Genomic DNA, 15,556 nt, shown 5'->3' with positions numbered 1-15,556 from the left:
GCCGTTCATGAAAACATGTGATGCGGGGGAAACATGTAATATATATATATATATATATATATATATATATATATATATATATATATATATATATATATATGTGTGTGTGTGTGTGTGTATGTATGTCTCATTTCGAACACCAAAGATTCTTTACATAACAGTGAACAAAAGTGTCACTGTTGAGAGAGAGAGAGAGAGAGAGAGAGAGAGAAAGAGAGAGAGAGAGAGAGAGAGAGAGAGAGAGAGAGAGAGATATCTGCCTGTATGCGTCTGTGTGCATAGGTAATGTAAATAGGGTTTTCACTGCGACACAGTTCAAATGCAAATACTGGTAACTCTAATTAAGACATACTTTGCATAATTGATAAATTAGTGATCATAGAGGATACTTGTATAGCAATGGTACCGTGTAGTTTTTGTTAACTTTTACACAAATGTAAAATCTGATCAATAATGTGTACTATTTAAGCAAAAAAAAAAAAAAGAAAAAAAAAAACGTAAATTTTATTTATAAATGAAAAATCTATGAAACCCAACAGTCATATTCTATTCTATTCAATTCTATTTATACATTACATTCCAGATGACCTTCGGTTATATTTGATAGTTAAGTTATACCGTACAAAAGCTGTTTGATAACAGACTTTGTTGATATGATCAGAATTAAAGGTATTATTGAAAACCTAAATCACAACTGTACGAAAAACATTAACATAGTTCTCCGAAAGAATGTTTCTGAAAAGCAAAGTCTTGTGGAACAAATAATCTGGTCTCTTATTTTTTTTAATTGAAGGAAATAATGAAAAGAGAAAGGGAGAAAAAGGCATATTATTTCTGGAAAAGCTGTGGTAGGTATTTGTTGATCGAGAGCTCAAGTCTTAGACTTGTATGGTTAGTAACAATATTGTTAGTGTAAAGTAAGTTATCAGAATGCTCATATTCCTTTTGGTGATGCTTTATTTTTAGACATTGGTCCTAACTTGGCACTGTGCTGTTTTATCGGATTGTGTGGAATCATTCTGTGACAAGTACTGTATAGGACTCATTTCCTTCAGGATATCGGTGTCAATGACCTTAGATGTCAGGATGCCAGAAAACTCTCAATCAATCAGTTATATTTTATAATAATTCCGGTCTTATTGTTTATATTGTTTACTGCATAAGGGGATTTATTTATGAGACCAGCTTCGCTGATTTAGTGGAGCTTTTAGAAAGGCCTACTTTGTGATGGTTATCGTCAGTGAAAGAATGTCACCTGTATTAACACTGGTGTTCCATATAAAAAGAAAATTTGTATATTCTTAAAATATTTTGGTTATTGATTATTATTATTATTATTATTATTATTATTATTATTATTATTATTACTTGCTAAGCTACAATAGTAGTTGGAAAAGCAGGATGCTATAAACCCAAGGAATCTTAGTTTTATGCTTTCGTCTCGATTAATCCTGGAGTAGTAGACCTATGGATGTAACACCAAGAAAATAACAGTAGAAGATAAAATTGTTAAAATTTGGTTATTATTCAATAGCCATTAATCGTTAGGATTGTAGTACCGTCGGTGTACCTCGTACACTGTACCTTCCCTTAGGCCCCTAGCTGCACTCACTTATTAGCCTTCTACTATACCTCCAAACATGCTTCATTTCTTTCACCTTGCTTTCCAAGTTCCCAATGGTTTCCCTCCACAATTTCACGCTGGCACTGAATGGCCTCCCTGGCCTCTACGTCCGGCCTTATGGTACAAATCCTTGAATCTGATTTTATCAGTATCCAATGACGTTAAAAGAATTGAATTGTATCGTCAAACAGCGCTTGGAGGTAAAATCATTTTTATCGCAAATGAAATGTATATTTTACTAGAAATAGAAACCTGCAGGTGTCAAAAATATATACCATAAAGGGATTTTCTCTCCATTCCCAATGGGACACGAATGCGGGTAATGGAATCATTTTGAAAAATATTTCTTTTTTTCAAAAATGTATTTCAGTGTTTTGTGTGTGACGCGAGGGTTCTCTCATTTTGCTATACAACTTTTAAGCTCTCATGACCTAAATGAGAATAATATGAAAATGGAATTATTTTAAAAGTAAAGGAATTAACTTGATATTACGTACTGAGGTTTTGCGTGCTGGACACAAATATTTACAACCGATGCTTTATTCTTCATGAAGATTTGGATTTTAAGTACGAGAGTTTAGTTGCTGTACTGAGGATACGTTTGTATAATTCTGACCTTATATATATATATATATATATATATTTATATATATATATATATATATATATATATACTATATATATATATATATATATATATATATATATATGTGTGTGTATATGTACACACACACACACACACACATATATATATATATATGTGAGAGAGAGAGAGAGAGAGAGAGAGAGAGAGAGAGAGAGACTTGCTTTTAAATATATGCGATATACAGTATATATATATATATATATATATGAGAGAGAGAGAGAGAGAGAGAGAGAGAGAGAGAGAGAGAGAGGAGAGAATTTTTCTTCCACCATACGTCACTTCATTATTCCAGAGAGGGCTAGTGAAGATATCCGGCTCTTGGTGGACGGTAGCCGAGTCTCGAATTATGAACTTTGCTAATACTTTTTTTTTTTTTTTTTTTTTGTATGAAAAGTCTAACCCTTTGCTCAGTTTCAATGTATAGTTACCATTTTTTCTCTTTTAAATGGCTGTTAACATATTTCTTCAATATTTTTTCCCCTTTTCTCAACCTTCATATTGCAGTAACAAATAGTCATGAATTTATCATATAAATATTAGTTCACATTTAAAGCTGTTATGAATTACTTTTTCACTGTTTCCATAATATTTTTGTCATTAATCTCCCTTTACTTTTCTTTGGCCTGGTTGGTAACGTCTCTGCCTGTTGAATGCCAGACGGGGTTTCGAGTCCAGCTCAGACTCGTTAGTTCCTTTGGTATCTGCAACCTCACCATCCATGTGAGCTAAAGATGGGGAGTTTGGGGGTGCCTATAGGTCTATTTGCCGAGTCATCATCAGCCATAGCCTGGCCCTCCTTGTTCCTAGCGTGGATGGAGAGGGGCTTGGGCCCTGATCGTATGATATATGGTCAGTCTCTAGAGCATTGTCCTGTTTGCTAGGGCAATGTCACTGTCCCTTGCCTCTGCCATTCATGAGCGACCATTAAACCTTTAAATCTAGTCTTGAAAGGTTATTTCGATCCCTTTGTGTTATTTCATTTGGTTCATGGGACTCCATGCAAAAAGGAGTTATGTTATGAACAAAAGTTTTCAATTTTATGCGACCATTAGCTGGTTTCTGTTTTATTCAGTAATAGAGAGAATGGTCATGGCATGATAATTATCATTGCCATATATATATATATATATATATATAATGTGTGTATATATATCCCTTTCTGAGTGTTGATACTTTAACGTGGTGACAGCATTTGTGTATCGCCATGGTCAATAAAACTGTACTAGTCAGGGCCACCTATACTAGGTTGCTTTGCTTCAAGAGATCTGGGTAAAGTCTCCCACCATCACCAATTCGCAGTGGCCAGCGTGGTTATGAAAACTGACTGAACCCCAGACATGAATAAGGACAATTCTGAGGCCTTTGTCATGCAGTGGACTATAAACGGCTAAATGTTTTGTCGTTTTTATATATATATATATATATATATAAATATATACATTATATATATATATATATATATATATATGCATACATATTATTGATATGTATATGTATCTATGTATATGTATATAGCATTAGAGACACCGAGAGGCAAAAAGAGATGTCGTATTCATTTTGCTAATCTTGACTTGAGGAATAATTTTCACCGAACATGAACGCAGCCATGACAAAGAATATCATTCGTAATTACGAATGACAATAAGACGAGGGAGAGAGTCCTCATGAATATTGTAGGACTTACGCCGTCATGTTCTGCTTAATGAGAGAGGATGAAGGATTAAGGTTGAAGATATTCTCTCGTCTTATCTGTTTTCCATAATTTGAAGTGACATTTTATTTTGGTACTTGTATAATCATAAAAGATACAAGTGTTGGTAGTTGAATCTCTAGAATTTTGTATGAAAGTTTTTTTTTTATAATTTATATATATATATATATATATATATATATATGAATATATCTATATGTATATATACACACACACACATATATATATATATATATATATATATATATATATATATATACATATATATATATATATACACACACATATACATATATATATATATATATATATATATATATATATATATATATATATATATATATATATATGTATTTACATATTTGTCAGTTTCTTCGTTTCATTTTGTACACGGTGAAGGGCTCTGAAAATTTGATGTATCATGTCGGTCCACCATTTTTACATAATTTTATTTATGCTAATTTAATAAATAAAGTCATTATTTAAACAATATTCAAACGACTAACATAGGCTCACTACGGTTTATAACAACCACAACCATAACAAAATAATTAAGTGTTGATCTTCCATGTCTATAGGTACCAGGGGCATTTTGGGAAGTCGGTACTCTGGAAGTGTTTGCACTTGGCACTTCCAAAGGATCTTTCCTTTTGTAAAAGGTTATCCTCAGCGCTCGGAACAATGACGTCATATCGTAGGCCGTTTATTTTTAGTTAGGCGAGTCCTTCATTGCTAGAAGTATCCTAAGGGAGATTATTTGTTTAGACATCTGACTTTATGCCCTTTACGACGGTTCTGCATCCCACCACTGTATATACCAGGTGTCCTTTTGATTCAAGTGAAGTGAGGTGATATAGCCTCCATGGTATAAAGTACAGTTGGACACAAATTCCGGCACACCATACTCTGAAGAGTTCCTGTGTTAAGTCTCACCCATCAATGATACCATCTCTCCCTACACTTATTTGTTTGGTTACTCTATGAGCAGTAAGTGTGTGACAGGGTGCCTTTCCTCAAAGCGAGGTATGCCAGGAATTCCTGTGGCCAACTGTATTTTTTCGTTTCCCTTAAGGATAAGGAACTCCTTAAATTTCCACTTTAAAGGTTTAAAGTTTAAAGGTCTCTAATGAATGTCAGAGTCAAGGGACAGTGACATTGCCCTAGAGATTGACCGTGTACACATAAGATCAGTGCCCAAGCCCCCTCTCCACCTAAGCTAGGTCCAACAAGGGCCAGGCAATGACTGCTGATGACTCAGCAGATAGACCTATAGGCCCCCCCCCCCTATCCTTAGCTCTCAAGGATATTGAGGATGCAGTGACCAAAAGATCTAACGAGTTTGAGCGGGACTCCTACCCCAGTCTGGCAATCACCAGCCAAGGACGTTACCAAGCAGACTTCACTGTATTTTGAGAAGTGATGAATCTATTTCACCCAGATTCAGCCATTATCTCTATTGGTTTTGAGGAAGTGGATTCATCTTCAAAGTTTAAGCGTCACCTTGTAATTAATTCAGTTTTTGTCTAATAATTAGAAAGCCCGTCAGTGGTTCAGTATAATGTTGCATTGTTTAACCCCCAATGTGCTTTATTAAGACGAACAATAGTGTTATGTTATTATCGTGTCTCTGTTGTCCTATTCATAGACATTTTATGCTTTTTAGCCATCACGTTTACAATAAAGTGAAAAGCCACTTTGATGTGTTAATAGTTCTACTGTCTTTGCAAATTTCAGTGATCGTTTGTCAACGTAGACTCTTGTATTCAGGCAATTTACTGTGTATTGTGATTAATTTAGTGTATTGATCATTAAAATAACTCGTACAATTTTCTCGTGCAGTCTTTGTGGCCTTTCCTAACTAGCTACTTTGGCTTACACGGAAAACTGATCTTAAGATTTCACGAGTTTTTTTCACTGCTTATTTGATAGAGTCTTCCTTTCATAGTTCCACTGTGTATTGTTTCTTAGCTAGCCTTAGGATAACCAGGGATATTAAAATGGCTGTCCTAACGACAATTGGTAAAAAGGGAAATTTTAATGCAATTGGGAGATTTTCTTTTCATATAAGATATTCCATATCGGGTTTTTGAATTTGATGTTGAAAAGCCAATCTTGTGGTATCCGAAATATCTATTTAAGAAGTGTTATGATTTTATTTATGATGAATCTCATATGGAATAGTGACAAAGACATCTTTGCTCTAGTTTTCACAAGTAGTTTTAATTTGACGAGCCACGAATTTCTTCGAAATGGCAAGTTATAATTTTTTTCCTTTGCTCTCTCTCTCTCTCTCTCTCTCTCTCTCTCTCTCTCTCTCTCTCTCTCTCTCTCTCTCTCTCTCTCTCTCTCTCTCTCTCTCAGGTTAAGTATTTTAAGGTTGATAAATATGAGAAGTAAGCTGTAAAGTTTGAATTCAGGTCGTATTGATTTAACTTTCGCAGACAGAGTCCATTAGAATTGATTAATTTTTCTAAGGGTGACGAATCCATATAGTGGCGACGATTTACGATTTCCTGGTGTGATCTGACTTGACCTTTGCTATCTTGGTCATATTTGTCACAATAACCTTAACATTTGCGACATTGACCTACAAGTAAATACATCGGTAGATTATTTATATTCACGGTATTGCCTGATTGTTTTGTTGATTGCGTTTCTGTATTGCCCTGGCTGGTTGTGTAATCATGTTGATACATTCCTGTATCGTTAGCTTGGATGGGTTCGAATCGTGTTCGTACATTCCCTGATCAAAGGCTGGATTGTGTTCGAATTGTCTTTGTAGTTCCATGATTGGTTGCTGAATTTATTGTATTTCTGATTGGTAGATTGGCAACAGGATTGCTTTCCTGTATTAGGTGACTGGTAGTTGAATTGTAGTTGGATTAGTTGAGGTAGGATGAAGTCTAACATTATCTCTGGTGTAACAGGATTGTGTTCTGGTATCCTCTGATAACTAGCGGTTGGATCGGTGGAACAAAAGTACAAAGTTTTTGAAATTATTTGATGTTGATCCAAGTGTTACTGACCGCAATAAATTTTATATTTCCTCTTCTATTATTTGTCGTATTTAGTTTGTTCGTTATTTCTCTATGTCCTTTCCGTACTGTGCTGTCTTCCCTGTTGGAGTCCTTGGTCTTTTAGGATCCTTCTTTTCCAAATAGGTTTTTAGCCTGTCTAATAATAATAATGATAATAATAATAATAATAATAATCATGACCCTTTTCATGAAGATATTTCGTAATGATTATGGTAGTGTGATCTCAATACTAAAACTTAATTATCTTTCTGACAGTTTATTTCTTTCTGGCAGTTTATTCTAAGTACATATATATGGGAAAATATTTCCAGATTCTCTAATAGTCCTTTTCAGTCAACTTTATCAAGAAGCTTAAAAAAAAGTCTTGATTTTTTCAAATCCACTTAAAACCCTTATCATTGTTTTCTTTGAATAAAACGTCAAATCTTTGGTGTTTCATTATGAAAACATTATCGTGGGTTATTTCATTTTGAACTTTTGCATTGCGAGGTCTCAGTTGACCTAAAATAAACGAGTTAACCATCAAATGATGGGATATTGTAAGCCCTTCCTTCACCAAATAGTTCATTTCGCGGATTTTTTTTTCTTTTTTTTATTAACATTTCGAACAACTAATTCTGCCATCTGTTTTATACTTTTATAGTTGGGTTGTGCGTCTCATGTCTTCGAAATTATCTTTTAACTCACGAACTTGCTCAATAATATAAACATCACTTAGAGTTGTCATCTTCGCTTTGATGGCCAGTGAATTTGGATATTGATATTATTGCAATTCTTTTAAATCTTGCTGTTGTCAGAATAATGTTTTCCCCTGACGTTATCAGAGAGTCAACATCACCCAGAATTCTACAGCTGTCAGTTCTTTTCTTCAAATCGTAAAACGTGAAAGACCTCTGAAGGTCTAATGATATTTTGATCCTGAAGATGATGTTTATTTGAGTCTTCAATTACAAAAATCCAGAAGTATATAGAATGAAATTCCTCCAGAATTTAGTAATTATCTGACTATCAGTCATCGTATTGACATATTTTCTCAGACAGGCTTCCTCTTTCATCCCATAGCTCTTCAATACTACAGTAGTGTGACGGGCCGAGAGAAGGTTGTGACTCAAAGACAGGATGAAAACAACTGAGTGATTTTATTATAGAACACTCTCCTTTATATACAAAAGCTCAAAGCAACAGGAAATTTCATGTTCAGAATCGACACCCTTACCGGTGAGAAAGACAGACATGTTTATTCAGGTTCTTTTTAGTGTGAGGGAAGAGTGAAGATACAAGCATAATATATACACAAAATGAACTATGTACAATACTGTGACACACGGTTGGTACATGGCTCCCCCCCCCCTAAAAATGACATACTGTACATGTTAAATAGGTCGCCCTGATCTAGAGAGGCGAACTGTAGGCGGGTCATCTGGCAGGAGATAAGCGGGTTTTAAACGACCAATGGAGACCCAGTCTTCTTTGCCACGAATGTTTAGTAGGAATGCTTTCTGACTGCGTCGGATCACAAGGAAAGGGCCCGTGTAAGGGGGCGTTAGCGGTGGCTTGCTAGTGGCATTGCGCAGGAGGACGTGCGTTGCAGAGTGCAAGTCTGTTGGTATATGATGCTTCACTGGGGGCTTGTAAGTCTGGCGGCATGGAGTAAATTTTCCCATGATCATCGAAGGAGGTTGCAGAAGGAAAAAATTAAGCAGGGACGACCAACGGGTCGCCATACACCATTTCAGCTGCCGAGACGTCGAGGGTGTCTTTAGGAGTGGTCCTTAGTCCCAGGAGGACCCAGGGAAGCTGAGTAAACCAGTTTGAATCCTTGCAGTGGGACATCAAAGCTGCTTTGAGGGTGCGATGAAAACGTTCAACCATTCCATTAGCAGTGGGGTTGTAGGCCGTTGTCTGATGTAGGGTGATGCCCAGGAGATTCGCTAATGATGTCCACAATTTTGAGGTGAAAGTGGTACCCCTGTCAGAAATAATATGCTCAGGGATACCAAACCTTGTAATCCATCCTGAGAGTAAGGCAGATGTACATGAGGCGGACGTTGCAGTTTCCATGGGAATGGCTTCAGGCCAACGAGTGGAGCGGTCGATGACGGTAAACAGGTAACGATGTCCTTGTGATGTGGTTAGGGGGCCTACAACGACGACATGAATGTGAGCAAAACGATGCTAAGGTTGAGGAAAGGTGCCCACTCCTGAATCCGTGTGTCGATGTACTTTGGAAGTTTGGCAAGAAGTACAGGCGCGGACCCAATCCTTAGCATCCTTAGAAATACCGTGCCAAATGAACTTCGTCTTCAGCAGCTGTGCAGTAGAACGGCACGAGGGATGTGAAAGGCCGTGAATGAAATCAAATACCTGCCGGCGCATGGGAGCAGGAATCCAAGGTCGCGGTCTACCAGTACTGACGTCACAGAGGAGGGTGGTGTTGGAGTCTGCGAGGGAAGTCTTCCCAACGGAGGGACGTGCAGGATGTCTTACATGCTTGATACTCTGGATCCTGTCGTTGGGCTTCAGCCAGGGGCGTTGTAATCCAATCCCAGTTGAACGGCAGCCAACGTGTTTTTTGACAGGTCATCGGCAACGGGATTCATTTTTCCAGGAATGTATTGAAGGTTGCAATTGTATTCAGCCACGGCGGAGAGATGTCGACGTTGACGGGCGGACCAGACGTCATACTGTCGAGTGAAGGCATGTACCAGAGGCATGTGGTCTGTGCGAATGACAAAGGGTGTACCTTCTAAGAAATGGCGAAAGTGACAGACAGCCAAGTGCACCACCAGGAATTCATGATCAAAGGTAGAATAACCCGATTCTGCCTTGGACAGTTTTCGGCTGAAGAAGGCCAATGGACGGAGCGAGCCGTTGACCACCTGCTCGAGTACTGCACCAATAGCGACGTTATTGGCATCAGTGGAGAGAAGGAGAGGGGCATGTGGGATGGGAAAAGTGAGAGCCACAGCAGTTGATAGGGCCTTCTTTGGATTGCAGAAGGCCGCGTCTTGAAGGGGACCCCACTTCAGGTCCTTTGGCTTGCCCTTGAGGGAGGCGTAGAGGGGAGCAAGAGTGGCGGCAATGGTTGGCAGAAAACGGTGATAATAGTTGATCATGCCCAAGAATTCCTGCGGAGCTTTGACTGTCGAGGGCGCGGGGAAGTCCTGAATGGCTGCTACTTTCTCAGGGAGGGGATGGACTCCTGAGTGATGCAGTGCCCTAAGAACGACACTTCGTTGGCGCCAAAGGTACACTTGTCGTACTGGACTACAATGTCGTTTTGTTGCAGGCAGTCGAGCACGATGCTCAGGTGACAGAGGTGTTCCTCTTTTGAGGAGGAGAGAACAAATATGTCGTCCACATAACATACACAGAAGGGGAGGTCCCGTAAGATGCCATCCATGAGACGTTGAAACGTGGCCCCAGCATTACGAAGGCCAAAACAGGAGTAATTGAAGGTGTATATACCAAACGGAGTGGTGATGGCAGTCTTGGGGATGTCTTCTGGGTTCATAGGCACTTGATAATACCCTTTCAGGAGGTCGAGCGTAGAGAAAACCTTCGCTTTGTGCAGGTAGGAGGTCATGTCGGCGAACGTCTATTTGGCGGCTGCCTATCGTTTCGGTGCCAGACGTCTGAATTTTGTGAAGACTGGGGGTCCCGTCCTCTTGATATGGTGATAAATACTGTGCTTGGCAGGAGCTGTGGGCGTTTGGCGAAGTTCTGGACGGAAAACTTCTGGGTACGACTTGAGGAGGTGGGCGTAGGCATCCGTGGGCGCAATGATGTGGAGAGCGAGGTTGGAGGGGGCGGGTTGAAGAGGTGTCGACAAGTACGAGCCTGCGTTGACCAATCGTCGGTGGCCAACATCGACCAGAAGGTGGAAATGAGGATTGGCAATGTGATGTCAGCAACGAGAAACTTCCAATTAAATTTACCATTTCCGAACGGTAATGTGAGGTTCTCGTAACCGTAGGTGGGTATCGCAGATCCCTTGGCAGCTACCAGGCGGACGTCGGCAGACGTAGACAGACTACGTCGTGTCCTGAAGAGTTCCCTTGGCTAAAGAAAACGACAAGCACCCGTGTCTACCAAAAATCACACGCCTGTTCCTGCATCATGTAAAAAGAAAAGATTAGAGACATGGTAGGCCACCGCCTCAAGCGATGGCCTACTTACACGTTTTTTGGCCACCGACAATCCTTGGCACATTTCTTCGCGGTTGCCCCGAATCTGAAGTGGTAGTAGCCAAACTGCGGCGGCTGAGAGGTAGTAAGTGGCTGTAGAAGTCGTTGGTTGGGGCGCGAGCGAGTGGTGGGTGGTGGGTGGCTTTGTCGCCGCTTCGGCACGTCACAGGGTAGGCGTGTATGTCCTACGTCATTCACGTCAGCTTCGGTTAACGTTGAATAGGCGTCCTCTTCGTCGGGTGGAGGAGTTGATGGAGGTCTTGAAGTGGCTGTCCATAAGGGCGTCGGCTTTGGTCATCAAGTCCTTTATGGGTAAATTATCGACATCAGGTATGGCAGCGCAGTTCGGGTAAACGGCGTTTCCAAAGGGCACGAAGTAGGTTCACCTCACGAGGAGAGCCGTCTGCGGCAGGTTGCAGGCGAGCGATACTGGTCATTTCCCTGAGGGCGAGCGAAGCCCTTTGGTCCCCCAACGGTTGTTTAGAGAGCGGAAAAAGCTTTGCTATACGGGCGGCTGACGACGGCGAGTACTGCTGCAGAAGGTATGTTTTTAGGGCGTCATACGCTATTGGGGTGTCTCCTTGTTCACAAAGCCAGTCGGATATTTCCGGGAAGGTGTCCTCGGGTATTGCTGCGAGAACATAATCTGCTTTGGTGGTTGAGCGAGTCACGCCCTTGATGCGAAACTGGACTTCTGCGCGCTGAAGCTAAGCAAACGCCTCTCTGCTGGCGAATGATGAAAGTTTCAATGGGACAGCTGCAGCGCCAACTTCCGTAGAGTCCAGCATAGTACCAACGATGGAGGGGCGAGAGGGGCTGGAAGGCGGGAGCAGTGAGTCGGCTTCCGGGGTCACCAATGTGACGGGCCGAGAGAAGGTTGTGACTCAAAGACAGGATGAAAGCAACTGAGTGATCTTATTATAGAACACTCTCCTTTGTATACAAAAGCTCAAGGCAACAGGAAATTTCATGTTCAAAATCGACACCGTTACCGGTGAGAAAAACAGACATGTTTATTCAGGTTCTTTTTAGTGCGAGGGAAGAGTGAAGATACAAGCATAACATATACACAAAATGAACTATGTACGATCGTGTGTCACACGGTTGGTACAGTAGATGTTTCATCGTTAAATTTCCTTAATGATACCCTATATAATATGGGACCTAGTGTATCAAATATTCCTTTAGTCATATTGCATGTTATGTTACATTTGAAATGTTCAATTGAGCAGAATGTGGCTAAGGCTGTTAATTCTTACTTTATTGATGGTGGGTGTTAATTACTTATCATGTCTTTTAATTCCATAGAAAACTAAATTGCAGTGGTGTTTATGAGTAAAGAGGAAGAGAGCAGTAAGAGATCTAGAAGAATGTTAGAGAGAGAGAGAGAGAGAGAGAGAGAGAGAGAGAGAGAGAGATTTTAATTGTCAAGAGTTGATCAATGATCTCCAAGCAACCGTGTCATGAGACTACTACTGAAATTATCCTTCTCGCCTAACAACCCCTTCCCTTTCCTATTCATATTTCCCATTTCTCTTATCCCTTCGACCTTTCCTTTCGTTTCAACCTTTACTTTTCCCTATCCTTTTCCCTTGTTCTTCATTTTTTTTTTTTTTTTTATTTTGGGTGCCGTTAGAATGGAACATAATCTGCTCGACTATTTCATTTTCATCTTTTCGCTTTAATTTTCACTGGTTCTCCTGTTTTGGGTAGCCATTTGCCATGTAAAACTAATTATTAGCCAATTCTCTTGGCTTAAAAGTTACTTCTCGGTGTGAGAGGCTTTTCCATACTTCCCTTAAGCTTAATTCTTTTTCTCTATACTTCCTTTAAGCTTAGTCATTTTTCTGTATACTTCTCTTAAGCTTAATCCTTTTTATGTATATTTCCCGTAAGCTTAATTTTTATCTCTATACTTCCTTTAAGCTTAATTCTTTTTCTCTATATTTCCCTTAAACTTTATATTTTATTCTACATGGAACGAGGGATGTCAGAGGGAAGAGTATTCAGCTTCCCAACAAGTCTTTAGAAATGAAGTTGTTAGTCCCATGCCATTTCCTTGACCACAGCTGTTGGTAATGTCCATCTAACTGCGAGCCATGGACCTTCCTAACGCAAGCCTAATATTCAACTACTGAAATATGGCACACACACAAACACACACACACATATATATATATATATCTATATATATATATATATATATATATATATATATATATATCTATATATATATATATATATATATATATATATCTATATATATATATATATATATATATATATCTATATATATATATATATATATATATATATTTATATATATATTTATATGTATAATATATATATATATATAAATATATATATATATATATATATATATATATATATATATATATATATATATATATATATATATATATATATATATATATATATATACGCGTTTGCGGATATTTTTGTGCGTGTGTTCGGTTATTCCTGTCTTTGTAGAACTAATTGAATGTTAATCATATTATTCTTCATGTTTGAGAATACAATAATCCTATCAATATTGGACTACAAATAACATTTTTATCCTAATATTTTTAACGTAAAAGGATTGAGTAAAGTTTTATATAAAAAATATTTGATACGGATATGAGTATCAGCTTCGCCCTTAGGCTTATATGAATTTAATTAATTTCGAACTACGAAAAATTCTAATCAGCGTAATCTTTCCCAGACAAATTGCGACCAAATGAGTTCCCTGCTATTTTTCGATTGGTGAATAAATAAGGTCTAATGATTGTTATTCTTGAAAAACAATGTGGAGGTTGGCCACGCCCCCTTTTCCAATCTAGAACGTTTGAGGAAGACGTACGACGATTTCTTCCTTATCTTAACTATTTCCAATGTTTAATGGATCATTTGTATCATGTTATAGCCTCACATATATATTATTAAATATTTCCTTCTGTTTACGTCGTCTTGAACATATGTGTACTCGTAAATACGAAACTATAGTCCATTTCTTTTAGCGATGCATATTTGCACCGACTCGCGGCGGTGCCCTTTTAGCTCGGAAAAGTTTCCGGATCGCTGATTGGTTAGAATTATCTTGTCCAACCAATCAGCGATCCGGAAACTTTTCCAAGCTGAAAGGGCAGCGCTGCGAGTCGGTGCAAATATGCATCGCTAAAAGAAATGGACTATAGTCCGGACCATGCAATTTGTTTTGCTTATTTCTTCCTTCCTTTATATATATATATATATATATATATATATATATATATATATATATATATATATATATATATATATATAAATATATATATACACTATTTATGTGTATATATATATATGTATATATATGCATATATAAGTGTGTGTGCCTGTGTGTGGGTCTTTGTATGTATATGTGTTTTCATTTATTAAAGGGTGGTTTCATAGAAAGGGTCTTGCAGCAGTCACTGCCTGGCACATTCTTTTACCTGACAATGCGTGAATAACCCCCGTACAATAAAACTTCCGAAACGTCAGTGGCTTCATAGACCTACACAGGAGGCTCGTCATTATCGTGTAAATGCCCCTCCCCCCCCCCCCCCCCACACACACATTTCGCCGTCCATCCCTATCTTGTACTTATTCTTACGCTGTCTTGGTATTTAGGCTTTTTTTTTTTTCTTTATTATACCGTATTCTTACTAACCTAATATGTTCATTCTTTTCACTTGGCCGGCGGAAACCCTTCAAATTACGGTAATCCATATTCCACCTTATTGTAACCTATTTACCACTTCTACGACTGTTAATACTATTTCTCACCCTTACAAGCATTCTTCTTACATTCAAATCATAATAAGCACATATATGTATATGGGAATTTATCGACCACCCCCTTCGCAAAAATTGCATTTGCCCCAAACGGATTCTGTGGCTTATAGATGTAATAATCAATTAAATTTTTTAAGTCTTGGGTAATTCCTGTCCGAAAGAGGGTGTGGTCAAATATAGGTCAAAAGACTAGTAACCTCATCTGTAAAATCGTGACGAAAACCCGGGATGCTGTTCCCTACAGATATACATTCATTCATCTGAGTGTATATGTGTGTGATGCGAAATTCCCTAACGAATAATTATCTTTTACAATAGGATCAAATCGTTCATATTCTTTAAAATTATAACAATGGTAAGAAATTATTCGCTTCAGATAGCATTGTTCATGAGACCCCATTTGATGAATAAATACAATTCATGAATCAAAACTTAGATTTTTCCTTTGTGTGTGTGCTTGTCTCTTTGAAAATGAAAGTTTGAAAAAGAGAGTCAAAAATTCGTACCTTATAAAACTCTCCAGAAAATTGGGCT

Source organism: Palaemon carinicauda, chromosome 24, assembly GCF_036898095.1.
Source record: "Palaemon carinicauda isolate YSFRI2023 chromosome 24, ASM3689809v2, whole genome shotgun sequence".
NCBI lineage: Eukaryota > Metazoa > Arthropoda > Malacostraca > Decapoda > Palaemonidae > Palaemon > Palaemon carinicauda.
This window is presented reverse-complemented; position numbering follows the sequence as displayed.